General features: G+C 47.9%; 1 protein-coding gene across 2 annotated transcripts in view; it reads left to right on the top strand.

The window, feature by feature from the left end:
• The first annotated feature begins 9,239 nt into the window (after nucleotides 1-9,239).
• bcor (BCL6 corepressor) overlaps nucleotides 9,240-18,915 on the top strand; it is a 33,343-nt gene continuing 23,667 nt past the window's right edge. For both annotated transcript variants that reach the window (XM_071478638.1, XM_071478629.1), the window contains exon 1: nucleotides 9,240-10,070. The gene's annotated coding sequence lies outside the window, so the exon portion shown is untranslated. The remainder of the gene's footprint in view (nucleotides 10,071-18,915) is intronic.

Genomic DNA, 18,915 nt, shown 5'->3' with positions numbered 1-18,915 from the left:
GCTCAGGCTGGGCGTGTTTATTTCATTTTCACGTTGATGCAATCCCTCATTCCTTCATGCCACTGCCCTGCCTCCTGTAAAGTGTGTGTCCGTTTATATATATATATATATGTGTGTGTGTGTGCGTGTGTGTGTGAGTGTCCGTTAAGATGTCTTTTAGACCTGGGCTGCCCAAATAATGGATATTAATTATTGGTCGGACCCTGCTGGCCCCTGCCGTGTCTCCAAATCTGGTTAACAGGATTTTGATTAATGAAATATGCGCGCCATGTCCTCCAGAAACCAGACTTTTCCTCCACACACACACACACACACGGCTCTCCCACAGACGTTTGAACGTTTTGAGCCCCGCACCCCTTCCTCATAGAGAGCCCGGAAAATAAGCGAATCTCCCTGTCACGCAAGAAGAATTATTATTCCCCCCTCATATCGTCGCATGCGCCGTAATTGGATACAATTTAACACCCGCGGCCCACGGGCATGTCGGCAGGCGCACTGCCTACTATTAGCTCACCTCGCCTCGCTCCGCCACCCTATCATTTGTCAGATCTCTGTTTGTGTGCTCCTGGTGCCTCTGTGTGTGTGTGTGTGTGTGTGTGTGTGTGTGTGCGCGCGCGCGCATGTGGCTCGAGAAACCGGAGCCATTGTTGGAGTCCGGCCATGACCTAGCTGTGACGCACAGAAACAGAGGAGAGGAGAGGAGAGGAAGGGAGACGGGGAGAGGCGACAGCAGCGGCAGCGGCAGCAGCAGCAGCGCAGACGCTGAAAAACAAGCCGGAGCTCTGTCACCTCGCAGCGAAAGCGAGGCGGGCCCGATGGCTGTTTGTCGCGCCTCTGCGCTGCCTCCACCTTTCGTCTGCTGTTTATTGAAGCCCCGGCAGCATTTACAGGCGGGGATGTGGTGGAGGTTGAGAACCCCTCCTGAGCCCATCTCACAGTAAATATAAGGCAGGAGAAGGTTCATGGGCGATTACAGCCCTCGTGAATGACGCCTTGAAAGTATAAACAACTGCGTCAAAGTTGTGGCGTAGCCCTGCACATGAGTTTTAATTATCTAGTTTTGCTCTAGGCTGTTTGTATTGAACTGGAAGCTTTATAAACTTGCAAGTTATGATAAAGAATGTGTGGAATTGCCTCCACGCTTTGTGCCAACGATCAGCAGGCTATGAGACAGCTTGGAGATGCAGGCATACACTAGCACAAGAGCAAACGCAGACCTTGAAGTACAAGAGGTTTTTTTTTTTTTGCATTCAGAGGGTAAACCTTAATATTTTTGCACAGATTTAAGATTCACCCCATAATCTGCAGTCTTGTTGTTTTGTGTTTTTCCCATGAAAGACCAAAGCCAGCCTTTCAGTATCTGCCAATTTTTCTATACTGTGTCTGGTGCACTCAGCCCTAAGTCCTTTTGTTCAGACTATTATTAAAACCAGTTCTCAAATACATTTTCATGTTTGCAAAAAGTGCAGAATTTTTCCTTTTTTTTTTAAAAAAAAACAACAAAAAACAGTCTGGTACTTTTTTAGCCAACATTACTCAAACAGGAGTAAATAGGCTTTTGCATTTGTTGGGGACTATTTTCAGCAGTGTATTAACACATATTTGGTGCCTTCCTGAGTATTTATGGCAGCAGGAAGAATGTCGGGTTTACTCCAAATAAACCATGTAGTGTTCATCACAGTGAAGGAACATGTCACCAAGTGCAACAGTAGCTGGTTGGTCTTTCCATGGGATTTGCTGACAATAAAGAAAATATAGAATATCACCAGACTAATGCTTTATGTTTACATATTTGTTTGCATTTCCCCGTCTATTCCAAGGCTATTTTTGGCATTTTGCTTTGACAGATGACAGTAGAGATTGACAGAAAACATGAGATAAGATCAAGGGATGATTCAAAGTGGTGGCATTGCCAAAAAGTGGTTTGCATGTCTCCGGCCAAGGCTGGATAACAAACCATTCAAAGCAGACAATTGTGATTTGTGCTGGACCCCTGGGGGCCTCCAAAAGCCCCAGGTTCAGTGTTTGTCACATAGGTTTTTGTAATTGTAAAGGGGTCCTGTGTAACAATCAGGTATTAGGACAACAACAAGGGCTCAGTGCCATTTTTTTTGCCCCCGGGTCAATCCTGCCAATGTAAAAACAAGCATAACAACTTTCACCGTCTTGAACATAGTCATAATGATGTCATCACTTAAAATCCATGTTTTAACATCAGATTCACAAATTATCAGGTGGTTTCTTCCGTTCCATGATGCAAAGGCAGATTATGCAAAAACATTGCTCGTAGGGATTCCTCACTCATCTACACAACCCCTCAGTGTTGCAGGGTCAGCACTGTGAATAATTGTAAACACCAACAAAAATCAAGGTTTTGAAGCTCAACATGCAAGTCAGTATATTATACTGGTGTTCATGTGTCCAAAGATCTTTTCAGACTTGTCAGTTGAAATGATCTAATTGCTTTCAAGACCATATTAGGGGAGACCAACATGATATGCAGTATATGCAAATGAGAAAAAAATCAGTCATGTATTTTTGAGTTTCTAATATTTCTAACATGTCTCATCTTGGGACATATTAGTCACTCACCCTACTTTTCTAGATATTGTAAATAGGCTACTGTACAAAGTGCATCCTTTTATTTGACAGATGCAACCATAACCCTCCATTCAGGGCTCTACCCAGAACTTACTCCACTATGTAAACTAGTCTGTTCAGTTATATTTTATCTCCCTACACAATGGTCGAAACGATAGCTATAATTAAGAATTATTTTCATTTTTAATTAATCTGATAAATAATTCCCCATTTGATATGGGCCTAATGTCAGAAAATAGTCAAAAATGCCAATCACACTTTGACATTCAAATGTCAAATTGTTTTGTCTGACCCATAATCCAAACTCAAAAAAAACACTTTGTTTATTATCATGAAAGAGAAAGGAAAAGCAGCAAATCTTCACATTTGAGAATCTGCAACCAGTAGGCTGTTTAATTTTCTGTCGATCAACTAATCAATCAGGTCTAATGGTTCCAGTTCCAGGCTAAATATTGTGTGAAAGCCTTGTCTGCGCCATTCTGACTAAGAGTGGGTTGCCAAATTCCTTTTATTTTCAGTTTTCAGCCAATTTTTCTTTTAATATTTAGGCTAAAAATATCACGACCAGCCTTAAAAAACGGCATGTTTAATATGTGTGTCATAGCCCAGTAACCTCCCAAACTTCCCAGAAATATTACCGACGAGCATGACCTCGATGACTATGTGCCCCAGCTTGTATTTCTTGAAAATCGCAGGTTGAACGTCCATGTTTCCCCGCATCATGTCTAATATCAGCTCGGCTGAGCTGCTGCCTGAGCTGATCGGAGTGCAGGAGCCAGCGCAGCTTCAAGCGCTGCGATCCGGCCCCGAAAGAGTTAAACTAATCTCTCTACGATACCCTCTCTCTCTCCCTCTCTCTCTCTCTCTCTCAACACACACACAGGCTGCCACCGCCCCAGATAACAGAGGGGCGCCTCTCCCCAGCCAGCCAGCCTCCGCTAATCGCAGTGGCAGGAGGGGGGAGTGGAGTGCCGGCGGCCTCTCACAGCGCTGGGCCTTTTATTGACGCTGCCTGCCTGGGTGTGTGTGTGTGTGTGTGTGTGCGCGCAAGACAGTGCATGCTTGTATGTGCGTGTCAGAGCGAGAGAGCTATAAAGAGGTGTGTGTGTGTGTGTGTGTGTGTGTGTGTGTGTGTGTGTGTGTGCGCGCTCTCCCCGCCAGCAGCGGAAAGCAGGGAGAGGCGGGGAACTGGGAGGGTGGGTGGCGAGGTTATGAGCGGAACTCGACAGAGGCCGACAGACGAGAGAGAAGGAGGGGAGGGAGGGGGGGAGAGGAGGAGGAGGAGGGGGAGGGGGATCTTTCTTGTGCTGCGCTGAGAGCCGCCACCGCTTCTCCTTCCTTTCAGATAAGGTTCGTTTGAAGGTTTTAGTCTTTATTCTCTAAAAAAAAAAAAAAAAAAAAAAAAAAAAAAAAAAAAGAGCGACTGAATGTTTCTGTCCGCGCGTTTTGGAAAGAGGGAAAAGCCGTTTATGATCCGCAAGGTCGGAATAAGACAAGTGTGATTGATCTCATTGGTTATTTTATTTTACGGGCGCACTGATTGCATCGATGAATTTAGCAGCCTATTGATTAGGGCTTAATCTATAGGTCCGTGTCTCTCAGTGCTCCAATAATTGCTCCCGCTCCCCCCTCTCCCTCTCTCTCTCTCCCTCTCTCTCTCTCCCTCTCTCTCTCTCTCTCCCTCTCTCTCTCTCCCTCTCTCTCTCTCCCTCTCTCTCCCTCTCTCCCTCTCCCTCTCTCTCCCAGCAGCAGCAGCAGCAGCAGTGTTTGGCTCGGAGCCACTCTCGCCCTGCCGCGCCAGGCTGTAATTATCCCCGGTGAGGCCGCGCTAACGCAGCGTGGCGCGCCTGTGGGGAACCGGTTAGCCCTACAACACCGGTGGGGGTGCATGAATGTGTGTTCCCCCCTGTATACTGTAGTTATGTGTGTGTGTGTGTGATGTTTTGTTGTTGTTGTTTGTGTGACACAGAGGGGAAAAGTGCTCTTGTGTGGATATTTCACTTGCTTGTATCAGAGCACTTTCAAGTGCTCGCATGAACCTGTAGAGCTTTGGAGATGAATTCTAGATCAGAGAATTGATTTGACACTATTGATGAGCTCACAGTAAAGTCCCAATTGATCATATCATAAACGCACAATGAGTCCCTAGAAACATATATTTCAAACTAAGGTGAACATTATGGGTGTAGACTGTGTGTTGAGTTTTTTAAGTGTTCAAGCACAGATCTATTGACTGTACATGTGCTCATGTCCGAGCCTGTACGTGCTAGTGAGTGTTCAGGCAAGTTTCTGTGTGTGTGTGTGTGTGTGTGTGTGTGTGTGTGTGACTGTGTGAGTTGCAGTAAGCGATCCATAACGATCTGCAGGTGGATTGTGCTGATTAGTACCGGCTGCTGTGGACTGAGCTGCGTGCAAAGAGCTTCCTGCAATCTGAGCCTGCCGACTGAGAGTGTGTGTGTGTGTGTGTGTGTGTGTGAGTCGTGCTCACTTGTGTGTTGGCAGTGAGCCCTTTCGAAATGTGTGTCAGGACTGTGTGTGTCTGTTTGGAAGACGACGTGTATGTTGGGCTGGACGTGAGCTCCAGCAGTGTGTGTTGAAGGTGTGTTTGCTCGTGTGCACATGTGAACTTGCCATGAATATGTGTGTGTGTTTGTCAGGCCACCGCTTCAGTGTCTGATTGCAACAGCAGATGGCTGGATCACTGTGACCTCCCAGAGTGTGGCTCTTTCGACACTGGGGTACACTGTGTGTGTGTGTGTGTGTGTGTGTGTGTGTGTGTTCACGCTATTTTAGTTTTTACAAGACACACACTTCTGCATGAATCCCTGACAAGACATAAAATGACAGTTGGAGAATGGGATCACACATTTTTCATTGCCATCGATCAGCATGAGCGTTTTCAAAGGCACATGCTGTTGTTCTGAGGCTGAGGCTTTTCAAACCACAAAGTTCACACAGAGTCATAAAAGTGCAGCCGTAAAAAGGCCTGCTCTTGATCTCCAGACCTGTTTTTGTGTCTCCCTCAGACTCTCGGCAAAGGTGTTTTTTTTCTGTAGCTACAACAGTGTGTTTTTTGTGTTGAGTGTCAGAAACCTAGTTTGCCCAGCGGTACCTCAGAGCAATATTCATCCTAATCCAGTTTTCCAGTGACTGATGGAGAGAGCCGTTTGCTTTTCTACGCCCTCTGAGTCAGAGCAGAAGGGAGAGAGTGAGGAAAGACCCAGTGTCGTGTGCTGTGATCTCGCGTGTCTTTTCCAACCTCCTTCTGACCTTTCAACGTGATTATTAGTCGTGCTTGACGTCAGTGCGAGGCTGTTTTTAACTGCTAAAGTGTGTTAAGGAGTTTGGCATTTTCAGCATTTGCAAATTGTCCTCCTTCTCAGGAAGATACATAAAAATGTAGATCTCTGTTGGCATTATGTGCCCAAAAAGTGGGGTTTGATTTATGTATTTTACCCAAATATTCAACCCACAGTGTGACCAGTTGTTCCTGATTCGTTGAAAGCTCTGGGAGGAGCACCATCACAGATAATGTCTACAAACCTGAACGCTAACTCCTGACACTTGAGTCAGAACAAAATCCACGTTATTGCTGTCTTAGTAGTTCATATTAAATTGTGTCGAACAACAGAGCAGCTTTGGATCAGGGCACATCCAAAAAACCTCCCTGCTGACAGTTCTGAAAAGAGACATCAAATCTCTTTATTGTCCAGGTTTTACACTGACAATGCAAACAGCGCTTTGGTAGTGGGTAGCAGGGTTGCCAGTTTGGATCCTACCTGCTAAAATCTGGGCAGGGGAAGTAAGTGGAACATATGGTGCTGTGCAGCGTAATGTGTAGAGCATGACAGTCACATTGCCAAGGCTAAAGATGGTGGTATACGTCCTGGGGAAGAAGCCTACATGTTGGCATATCTCTGGACCAAAAAAAAAAAAAAAAAAGCAGATCCAAACAAAGTACTGTTTTGGCTGCAGAGAGAACAGGTATGCTGGTCAAATGTGTTTGCACGCCAAGTAGCCACCGTGTGGCTCCATAAAAAATGAGAAATGATTGTGTTGCTTTCTCTCTGTTCATGCCTGTTGCTTACTTCTCAGCATGTGGTTCGAGTCTAAACTACAAATGCAGTTTGGAGTCACAGCTTGTCGAGTTTGTTGGACCAAAACCTCCTAACTCCTTTCTATCAATGTCCTGAGCCTCCTAGTGTTGCTCTAAATGTCATCACTGGTGCTGGGATACTGTTAAATATCCACATGCATGGGGTGGGAATAAACAATACCACACCACAGTAAGTGGATCTGAAATCGTAGCATTTTGATATTAAACTATAGGATATTGTGGCTATATGTTGTGGGGTGGAGCACTTTCATTTCAAAAATGTTCATATGTGTCCACGGTGCTGCCGTGATCCTGAAACCTAGATAAAAAGTGCTTTGAAGCCCCTATCTCTCACTACGTTCACTCTGGCTGACTACACTTGAAAATGCATGTTTCTCTCCACTTTGGATTTTTGCCCCTCATTCCCACTGAGATGGCTCTTTTTTTTTTTTTTTTTATGAAGAATTAGCTTTTTGAAAACGCAGAGTAGGCAAACCATTGTGTTTTTGTGTGAACAGGGAAAACTGAGCTTTTGGAGAGCAATGACCTATGAGCCTGGTCAGGACTCTGTGTCAGTAAAGTTAAGAAGCCAACTTTTGCCACCTCTAACCTTCTCAGTAATCACTCATTTAAAATTGTTTTACAATCACAAAATAGTGATTTGATTGGCATCATATTTGACAGGCCAGTGCCGTGGTGCACAGTATGGTGAATTACCTCGTAAATTTGGCTGTATTAGAACACAATACAAATGATTACAGGAGGAGACAGAAGGGAGGTTTAACCCACTGAGACGCAGCAGAGTAACCAGGCTGTGTCTGTCCCACTTCTTACCAGATGTTGGCTCAGAAGAACAATTTCATAATTTGCCAACCGCAAAAGGAGAAAGAAGAAGACATTAAACCATTTTTCTACTGATGAAGCATTTCAGTGTGAATGGAAAACGATCTGAAAGCGCGACCGTTGATGGCATTGTATTGAAACGTAACGAGTCTTCAGATTGACCTGGTTGAATGCTGATGCAGCCTCAGCTGTCTCGTGGTTCACAGGCTGTGGTTGTGGTGGGCAGCTCCCGGTTGTGGGAGGTAGACCATGGGGCTGATAGGAGCGAACATGCCGAGCAGTTCACTCTGGATTTATGTAAGTTTGAAGAAAGAGCTTTCTATATTCCTCGCCACAGAAATTCAGATGCATGGTGTAGTTTCCTCGGAGTTTTGTCTGGAGAGAAAAATTGGAGTTTTTGTTCTGTGCCATGCATGAATACGCCCACCCTCCTTCCCTTTCTTTTCATCTCGCAGACTCTCTCCCTCTCCTCTCCGCTCACTTCCTTTGTGCCTCTGTCTCCTAACTTTTGGACAGTTTGGCCTTCAAGATGAGCTTTGCTTTTTAATGTGTCCATATGTGAGTGCTTTGAGAGCTTTGTGTTTGTTTGTGTATGACCGTCTGGTTTAACTCCTACTTTCAACAGCTGTGGCAAACGCAGCCAGACCTTCCATTTTCAAGTCCCCCTCTCTTTTTCTACTCCTACTCTGCCTCTGTCTGTCTGTCTTTCTGTCTGCTGGCCTCTGTCTCTCCTACACACACACACACACACACACACACACACAGGCACATGATGCACACACCTCAGGCTTGATATTCATAGCCTCCTCCTCCTTCACTTGACATGGGAGCCTTAACAGATGTGCCCCAGCCTTGAGCTGCCTCTCCCACTCTCTCTCTCCCTCTCTGTCTCTCTCTACAGCCTTGTGCTCCACAGATTTACCTTATCTGTTGGCTTGGAAGAAAGCTAAACTGACATTTAATCTGAATCTGTGTAATCCAGTAGTATAAATTGTAAGGGCAACATGTAAACAATCTTGATGATATTAGGGAACCCAAAAAAAAACAAAAAAACAACAACAACAAAAAACACACCAGTTTGAAGACCAATTCACTTAATTTATATTGTATTGTATGGTGTTTCCCATTGTTGTTTCATTATATATGCATCTATTTTTTCACCTGCTTCTATGTGCACAATGAGAACTAAAATCCGCAGATTACTTGTCTGCCTAAACTGACCACTAAAAAACGGATTCTGAACACTGTTGTCCCTAATCACCGTATGCTGGCCCTTTTCTTTGGCTCCTTCTTAAATCCAAACTTCAAAATCGCCTTTATTGGTGCACCTTTCCTTTTAGTCAGTTATCTCTGTTTTCATTCTCATTTTACTCTAATTTCATTGCATTTAGCTTATCTCACAAAAGCCAACCAGGCAGGTTTGTTTCCACTGTTACTGTTATGATTATTATTTCTTTATTATTATTATTATTATTATTATTATTTGCCTTATTTCTGCCGCTTAAACCTCGCCTATTCCTGTTTTGGAGTTTCAGCGGAGCTTGTGTGTGTGTGTGTCTGTGTTTTTCAGTGTGTGTGTGTGTGTGTGTCTGTGTTTTTCAGTGTGTGTGTGTGTGTGTGTGTGTGTCTGTCTGTGTGTGCGTGCGCGCGCAGCCACTGCCGTGCGCTGGAGGCTTATGGTAATTGCGGTCTCCCGACTGGCCTTCTGGGTAGAGTCTGCGCGAGTGGGAGTGGAGCGAGTCGCTCGGTCTCGGCAGCGTTCATCCATTCCGTGCGGCACTCCCCGTACAGCTCCGTGCGTCCTCGGTGCGAACCGGGGGCTCCGACCGGGCTCTTCTCTACGCTTCTCGAAGAAAACGCGGGACGAAAAGCTACACGGAATAACCTTCAGCGAACCTTCCGAGACGCGGATCCCAGAGTCGGAGAGGACATGGAGTGACGGAGAGCGGGAGAAAGGGGCTTTTTCCGAGGACGGCGTGCTCCGCTGAAACCCAACATGGCGCTGCTGCGAGGTACGGCCGAGCTGAATTAATTTCTCAGCGAGTCCTCCGACCTCGCCACCTGTATCCTTCAGGGGCCCGGGCCGTACGGCGCATTGGCTCTCCGACTTTAAAGACCTAACAGGATCTTCTTTTGTGGATTTCTCTACACCCTGACGTTTGCGTTTCCTCCGCGCAGGATCTTTTTGTTGCTTCATGGAAACCCAAGTGACATTTGCAGCAGCAAAAAGTCCGCTTGAAATATAGGGTAATGGATGAGAGTTGCCTGTAGACAATAGATTAAAGACCGAGAGCTTTATATGTAAGACTTGTTTTGTTTCGTGACAAGTGGATAACCTGTTAGACACTTTTAGTTGTTTTTTTTTTTTTTTTTTCTTTGGTCGGGATTGTCTGCCTCCAGCAGACAGGACCGTAACCGGGCTAGTCTACGTACGCACGGATCGCTGCCCTCCTAGTTAACTTGGCAAAACAGGAAAAAGGCGTGAGTTGGAGCGCACGGACGACGGTTGGAACCAGCACCAATTACCCAGGTGAGGCAATCAATGACAAATCAGAGCACATTTTCTTTCGCATGTCCCCTTGACTGTGTGAAATCCCCCTGCGTGAGAGCAGAAAACGCACAGTGCTCTGTTTTTTAAACAGTGCCACAACAGCTCAGATGATTTGAAAGCATCGGGCGCTCTCTTATGTTGTGTTGTGTTTTTTGTTTTTTTTTCTTTTTAATCAAAATCAGTCTTGTGGGGATGAATCTGATCGCGATAGCCCGGTGTTGTGCGCAGGGACTGGGAGAGGATCGGCCACTTCTAAGAATAGCGCATAGGGTGGTCTTTGTGCGTTTCGGCGGGGCAGTGGCATGTGGTTGATAAATAACACGCACACACGCACAATGATCCGACCGTGAGCTTGGCCTCGTTACAGCTGTCCTGCCAACCGGACGGAGGTGAGAAGGACGTCCCGGAGATTAACGGACTTGAAAGTGGCGCCGTCCTCGATGGTGAATATTCAGGCTTTTCGCACTCCGGTGTGTGACGGAGTGTGTGAGCGCCTGTGGGGCGATGGTGGGAGTGTGTATGTACGCGTGCCCGTGCGCGCACACGGAGCTCCTGCGCTAAACAAGGTTACGGAATCCAGCCTCGCCCTGCCAGAGGGAAGCGAGCGGCGCTGCTCCGTTTATACACGCTTCAGTTCAGTTGGAGGGCATCCCCGCGGTGTGTGTGTGTGTGTCAGTGTGTGTGTTAGTGTGACAGCTGAGTGTGTGTGTGTGTGTTCGTGGGGGAGGTGTGGGGGCTTTGTTTGGACAGAGTGGACGCTGATCAGTCGTCTCGTCAGTCCCAAAGGTAGTGCTGAGGGAAGGTGTTTGTGAGGAGGGGGGGGACGGGAGCTCCGCTCAGCTTCCTGTCTAGGTGACGGAAACCACTCTGGCATCGTGCCACCTCTCTCTCTGTCACTCAATCACCCCCCCCCCCCCCCCTCCCTCTCTCCCTCCCTCTCTCTCTCTCTCACTGCGTGTCTTGCAGGTGTCCTCCGATGTGACTTAGCGCTACAGTGTGCTGTCTCGCAGTCTTGTTGTGTGACTGGTCTTTGCGTTGCAGAGGAACAGGCTATCCTTTGCGCACGGAGGATCCATGTAGCGCCAGTAAGGACCCTCTCCCCCAGCAGCTCCGATACGCGCTGCTCTCTTGTAGGTGGAAAGTGTCACCCCAGACCCGTTCATAATACTAAAGTTTAACAGTTTAAAAAAAAATAAAAAAATACTGCCACTTATTACTGCCACCCATTGCTATATTGCTTTTAAGAGCTCGGTGAGCTTTTACGATTTTTAAACCACTTTTTCCAATTCGCCTTTAATCCGATCCACTGTTTCTACTCAGCCATTATCAGTATTAAAAGATCTGTTTTCCCCCTCATACAGTCATCCTCCCTCTGCAGCACTGTGGGTGGCAGCGCTCGGTGTGAACCACTTCATATAAAGTTGCTGTTTAATTGAAATAGGCTAAGTGCTGCAAGGCGTGGATGTGTTCCAAACTGAATCATCCTTCCTTCTCGGAGGCTTCTCTGCGGGATACGTAGCTTTGCGTTTCACGACAAGCGGGGCAGCGTTTAACGTGGACTGTTTTTGTTTTTTTTTTTTTCCTCGCTGTATAAAAGGACTTCGCTAGGACCACCCTCACCATCGCAAGATGAGGGCTGACATCGGGGGACTTTTCCTTCCCGTGCCGCCGTGCCTGCCTGCTGCCTGTCCGGGAGCCACACAGGCACTAATTAGGGAACGCTCTCTTAGGACGATCGATGTGCCTCATATTGGCTGGCTCCAGCTCATTGACGAGCTTAGTGAGGGAAGCAGCTACTAAAAGACCACTTAAGTCCCGGCAGCCAATCCGCGCAGGATATATACAGTGTGGAGGTTCGCTCATAACGCACACGTCTGCTCGGCTGAGGCTGGGAGAGCAGGACCTCGTGTTGGGACCTTTCGGGGGAGCAGAGCGGGGGGGGGGATTAACTGGTGGTTGGGTGGGTGAGGGGTGGAGGAGGCTACTTCAGGGGGCTTTGATGCAGAATAAAAGCTTAATTGTATTTAAATGAAACCGCGGTCTCAGCTGGTGTGGAGAATAAAGGACACTGGTCATCTGCACCTAACGTTAAATTTTGAGCCTTAAAGAGTGACAACCAAACAAGACCAGCGGGGATCCGGGGAACTGGAAGCCTTACCTGATAAAGATCACACTTGATGATTATAGGGACGGTGATTTATGAGAATGTGTGGCCAAATAACATGCTGTTATGCTGTCATGGGCCATTGTTCCACTTGTTCCCTTGAATTTAGTTGTTTTGGTGGAAATAATGCTATAGAGGGACACATGCTGAGACGTGACATCGGGTTTAGTCTGACTTTAAGGTTGAGATGGGCCTTTTTGTGCCACGATATTGGGTTTTCATCTTGGTTGGCATTTGCGCCCTACGGATTTCTCACAACAACAAAAAAAAAATGGAGGTCATCCATTATGCAGCTAAACCATCAGAATAATCAGGTCGTCCTGCCTTCAAATATCCAGCCCGTCTGTTCACACCATAACCTACACATTTCGAAGCAAAAGTAGCTTTTTTCTAAGTGTGATCTTTAGGCAGGCTAATAGAGCAAGCGGCGCATGGCGTGGAAGCGTAAAACAAATACTTCACATTTTGTGTGGGCCGAGTTTATTTATAGTGTACCCCGTCGGACTGTTTTGCGCATCATTTTTCCACTGTGCGCTGTGAAGTCAGTGTGGGGCTGATCTGTTCTCCAGGTGTTGGAACACAGAGGGGGAGGGCTGCTTACCATAGATTGACACACTGATATCTCTCTCTCTCTCTCTCTCTCTCTCTCTCTCTCTCTCTCTCTCTCTCTCTCTCTCTCTCTCTCTCTCTCTCTCTCTCTCTCTCTCTCAACATCTTTCAAACAGTTTTGTTTTTACCTCATGCGCATTAGTTGTTAGAAGTGGGGTTCAAGGGTGATCCTTAAACGAAACAGGGTTTTCAGTCTGGTGTTAATTTTTCTGTTGGAAATGATTTCTCACAGGAAGCGTGTTAAGGAAGGCTTAATTATCAGGGGTTTCACTTTCACCTCTGTCACCCTCATATCGCCACGCACGGACAACTCAGATCAGCCCGTCGGCTCAGGTGGGGAATCGACGTGTGAATGTGTGTTTAATATTGAAAACAACTGAGAAGAGAAATTCTAAAGAAATTCACAGTTGTAGAGAGTTTCAGGATGTATGTGCATGTTGTCGGGGGAAACGCACTTGAAGGCAGTGCTGGCCCCGGGCCTGCTGGGTCATATTGTGATGCTGAGTGATTCGTGACAGTGGATGTGTCAGCGTGTTGCTCTGGGAGGGGGGGGGGGGGGTCTGCTGCGTGTATAGGGACCGTCACACCGCCTCGGTTTTAAACCCATTAACCTGCTGTTTGTCCGCTTTTCTAATCTGGAATCAATAAGGGCCACGTGGGGAATACGCGCACAGAGAAATCACGGGGCCACTTTTGCAGATCAAACCTATCCTAATGAGTGGGGGAAATAGGCAGGGAAACTGGTCAAATTCGTCAAAGGAAATGCCCGTGTTGTGTTCTTTTTTTTTTTTTTTTTTTTTTTTTTTTTCCTGTCGGAGACATGAGGTCTGTCTTATTGTTGTCGCGCTTGTTATTGTTTTTTTTTTTTTTTTTTTTCTCCTCCTCACTCACGCCTGGATATAAAACAACAGCCTCGTCGCTGCCGGCGCTGCGCTCGCTGCTGAGGCGAAGTGCGTGTGAACAAAAGCGGAGGCACGGCAGCGAGCCGAGGAGAGATCGGTTTTCCAGGCGCTGCGCGGCTCCCGGAGGAGACGTCACGGTTTGATTGAAGCTATGCTCCGTGCTGGCCTCCCGGGACCTCGCGATGAAACGGGAGAGCCCCCCCTCCGCTCGCGCTCCCCCTCCTCCTCCCTCCCCTTCCCTCTCCCTCCGACTCTTTCTCTCTGCGCTCCACAAACCTTTTTGTTTTCGACGAGGTCTGGAGCGCACGGATCACTTCCCCGCAGAGACGCGTCGGCCCCTCGGTGCCGTTTCACAGACACAGACGGCCCAGGAGAGTCACATCTCACACATCACATTATTCTCTGTTCTAGCATTAAAACTGAAGCGTCTGCAGCCAATTACGCACGGATGTTAGTTTGCTGTGGGTCCAGTTTTAGACATTATTTCCTCCCTTATACGCATTGTTAGTTAATCATGTCTCCAAAAGCAACATTTGGATGTTTTTGCTGATAGGTTTTAGAGCCGGTGTTGTATGAATTCATGGGCTGAAATGAAAACATAAATCTCACCATCATTGTGGCTATTTAGTTTACCAACCTGGCTCTGGCCGGGCCTATAGCAGCAGAGTAATGATGACGCACCTCACCTCCCTCCTCTGAGTCTCTGCAGGCTCAGTCTCGATCAGGTCTCCTCGTTTGTTTTTAGATGTCGGTGCCTCGGGCATCTATCTGACGAAATCCCACAGACGCTTGGCAGCACAGCAGGGTGGTGGCCATAGGAGTTTATTACAGCAACCCGCTTTCAAAGCAGGAATGTGTTATCTGCTGTCTGGATGGCACATCACCGAGTTCGTGTCGGCTGCAAAGTTTCTGACCTGCAGTTAGAGCTCATTACTGAAGTCTCTACAACCAAGTCAACACTCCAACTGCGTTTTAGTGAAGAATTAATTTGTGTTTCTAACCGTTGTGATCTTTTTAGGTGAGGTATTTGGCAACACCAGCATCATTTTCTCATGTGTTGCCTGTGACCTTTAAAAGTCAGAAATCTAGGCTATGTCAGAGGGTGTGAAAGCTGTGGTTTACCTCACACTGATTCGACACCTGTTTAAACTAACACTCATGTTGCCTGCTGTATGTCTCTACACGCCGCCCATGATTCAGCCCCCTCCTTTTTTTTTTTTTTTTTTTTTTGAAATAGACCATTCAACCTATATGGGTGGACGGCGACATATGAGGGCGATCGGACCTTTAATGTCATGTGCTTTCACTGGGAACATCCAGCACATGAAAGCACCGCCAGCGTTTCAAAGAAAAGTCAAGAAACCTCCGGTAAACGCGGGGCGACTCGTGCATGCGCATCCCGATTACAATCAGGTCCTTTGGTGGCATAAAAGGCCATTTAGTCCTCATTTGGCCCGGGATGAATAGAGCCAGTTCAACAGCCGCCGCCCGGGCTCTAGTGACAGCACGGGAGGAGGGGGTGGGGGGTGGAGGGGTGGGCCCGCACAATGTTACCGTTGTTGACGGCCGTGCTGCCTCCGGGGGGAGTTGAACCGTGCACCGACTTGCATGCGGCTGTGCAGCGGCCCGGGAGGACGCAGGGGCCCCTTGTTTACAGCTCGGTCGCTAATAATGTGACAGCTGAAGAGACGCCGTTGGCTCCTTCCAGCTCCGTGCTCCACCAGCGGCGCGCTCCGTGTCTCTGTTCAGCATTTTCACCTCCATCTCTCCCTCAGCACCCCCCCCCCCCCCCCCCACTCCCCCCACCCCACCGTCTCTACTCAATCAGTGTAGATCTGTTATATCAGAAACGGCACTGACTAACAGCGTGTCATCTTTCCATAGACTGCGCCCTGAGCCTACACTGAGATGATCAGTTGGACCATTTGGCGCACGTCTGCCTGACAATCAATAACTATTAAAATTGGGCCCGCGTCCTCTCCCGCGCCTTTTCTCTTTATGATGCTGAGTGTGTGAGCTGTGAGAGTGTGGCCCTCAGGCGGTGTAGTTAGTAGTCAGGTTCTAGGTTTGGTCCGTGCCTTTTTTTTTTTTTTTTTTTTTTTTTTTTGATGTTTTCTCGGATTTGTTCCCGCTGATTTCTGTTTTGTTCACCGCCAGTGTGCGCAGAATTCCTCTCGTTATGGACTCGCACACACACCGCCTCGCTGTGTGTTGTGTGTGTGTGTGTGTGTGTGTGTGTGTGTGTGTGGTTTCTGCGAGTGTGTGTATGCGCGCATTTAATCCGTGTTTATCCCCACCCCCGTCGCTGCGGAGATTATCCTGCGTCACACTGCATTTTTTTAGAGCTGATCGGAGCTCTGCGCTTCAGAGAGCTTGGCAAAGCTCCAGGGACATAGAGCGAAAGGGCGCCGTCACTCCCGTTATACAGCGGGACCCACATTCCCGGTTTTCCGTTACCGTAGCGCACTGAGTCGCAAACGTGACCGCGCAGCAGTCGGACCGCAAACACAGAAGGGTGTCTGTGAATGATCGATGTGTCCTGGACTCATTTACCCTGGATCTGCGTTTCTAGTTTGGTCATCTGTCAACTTTGTGAGGGAGGAAGGCGCTAATGGTGAAACAACCACCTTCACAAGTCTCTCTCTCTCTCTGTCTCACACACACACACACGGCGCTGAGCTGGGAGCAGAGGCCTCGGCTCTGGAGGAAATGATGAGCGGTGCCAGTGTTTGTTCCGGTGCGTATACCGCGGGTCACGGAGAGTTCAAGTCGTTGCCGTCAGAGGCAGGAAACGAGGGAAAAGAGGGAGAAGCCAGTTTTTGTTTTCTCTCACTCGTTCTTCTCCCTTTATCAGTCGATGTTTCTCTCCTTGTTTGCTACTCCTCCTTTAAAAGCGCACAACACCGAAATAGGCCCTACAGAGCTATGCGAGGTTCCGCTAAAAACACCCGGTGGTTTTCTGTTTAATGGTGCGAGTCGGGGCTCCGCTCCAGCGGTCTGGTTTATAAACGCGGCTCCGACCGCTGCGCCCCCCCCCCCCCCCCTCCCCCTCTCCCCCCCTGCCCCCCCTGCCTGCTGCTGCCGACCACTGTGATGGATTGGGCGGCCGTCGGGAGTTGTTTGTTGCGCAAACTATTCTTAGCAGCGGGGATGGGCGTCAACACATTGCCTTTTCCTCCTTTCCTATCTCTCCCCTTCTCTCCTGCCCAGTCCTTCCACTCATAATGTGACACACTGGCAGGATTTCTTCCTGTAATATAATCAAGGCATCAGCTTTATAAACTACTAATGCAAGACTGCCCACCGCCCAGGAAAAAGCTTCTCCCTGTCCAGACTGTCCCTGAAATGTTAACTTGAAACGCATCGCCTTTCCATATACACGTCAGGGTGCGTTGCTGATGTGAATGGTACGTGCGCAGCATTTCAGGAGCACCCAATGTTAGTGTGTACAATCCTATTTAATAATAATAATGTTGATATAAGGCATTATTGTGCACCAGTTTCCCTAACAGCAATCGCGTCAGGCTGCTGGTAAAACAGTGACCGACGGAGCGCTTTGCGTTTTGGCGCAATTTGAAGAGGTTTTGAGTGTGCGGAGTCTGCGCTTCCATCCGGAGGCTGGGTGTTGTTATCGGCCGTGCGCGCAGTGTGCGGCCATGTGCTTGATCCCGACCTTGAGGCCCGCTGCAGCCTCTCATCTTAGCTTGACTACTATTCATTTCGTGGAAATGAAATCGGTCATGAGTGTGGGCACGTCGTGGAGTAATAATAGGCCGTAAGACTATCTTTTAGTCGTGCTGACCCGAAGAAGAAGAGATCATTTCCTCTCTTAGCTGTCTTGTTCTTGTTCTTTCTTTCTAGAGCCGGTACAGAGATTCCTCCCGAGGAGAGAGGGATTTCTCTGGGCCAACATGTTGTGATTAGGTTGAGCAGGAATGTGCACGAAGGCAGCATGTCACTGAGAATCCGCGTTTGTGTGGGAGGCTGTTCGGCGTCAGTGACCTCTCAGTCCTGTGTGTGTGTGAGTGTGTGTGAGAGAGAGAGAGACAGACAGAGAGAGACAGAGAGGTGCATGTGTCGCCGCTCCAGGAAATACAGGAAACGGGAGTGATATGTGTTCTCTCTTCTGTCTGTGTAATTTGCAGCAGCATACACGTGGCTGCACGCACGCTGTAGCGCCTCTAACCGCACACACACACACACACACACACACACACACACACACACACACACACACACTCCGTTTCAGTTCCGTCGGATGCAGACAACGAAGCAGGACTGGCTCCGGGGAGCTGGGGCAGAAAGAGAGTTTGGGGAGGGGAGGGGTGGGGAGGTGGGAGCGCTGGGGGCAGGGAGGAGCCATGCCAAGAGGCCCGCAGCAGGCTGATTAATGGGCCCCGGGTCACGGCAATAAAAGTGGCGTGCCAGCGGCGCGGCAGCGAGTCTCGGAGGCGTTTCTCTGCTATGATCGAGGAGCCGGGTTTCTCTGCTGCTCCCAGCACTGCCGAGCACGGCGAGGCTTCACTTTTACTATTTTAAGGCGCTTCTCACTCTCTCTGTCTCCCACCTCTCCTCTGCGCTGGCTCCACTAACGGGGCTGTCTTACAAAAATGTCCACCCCAACGAGTCATTAAGCCCAATATTCAAATTCAGATATTAACTTTCAAATAAAATCTGACGAATGGGAGCAGTAATTTCACCTTTTCCCATAGTTGTATCACCTCTTTTTGAGGTAAAACAAGGATTTGGGATTTTGAAATGGCCTCTTAAAATCAGGCCGGCCACTGGGTTAGTAGACTATTAGGATGCCACTTGACTCACCAAAGCTTCCAAGCATTCAGTGATTTCTTAGTTTGGCCATGTGTTTTAAAATATTTTATGAAGGCTAAATTTGTGTGGTTTGTCACCTTTTTTCAAGACAAGGTTGTGGTCTCTTTCACTCAGTAATGCGGCAGCAAGGTGTTGTCATAGTTCTTAGAAAGAATTTTTTTGTGTTCACAAAAATGGCACCATGACATAAATACCAACTGGAGAAAAAAAATGCTGTAGATGTCACAACAGCTTCCTCAAATCTGGGGTTTCTGATTCTGCTCTCACTTAGGTAGGCTATATATCTGTAAAAGTCAACATGGCCCACATTTTACATATG

The sequence above is a fragment of the Trachinotus anak genome, unplaced genomic scaffold, assembly GCF_046630095.1.
Source record: "Trachinotus anak isolate AG129_WGS33_773 ecotype Australia unplaced genomic scaffold, CSIRO_AGI_Tana_v1 ptg000001l, whole genome shotgun sequence".
Lineage (NCBI taxonomy): Eukaryota > Metazoa > Chordata > Actinopteri > Carangiformes > Carangidae > Trachinotus > Trachinotus anak.
This window is presented reverse-complemented; position numbering and strand designations above follow the sequence as displayed.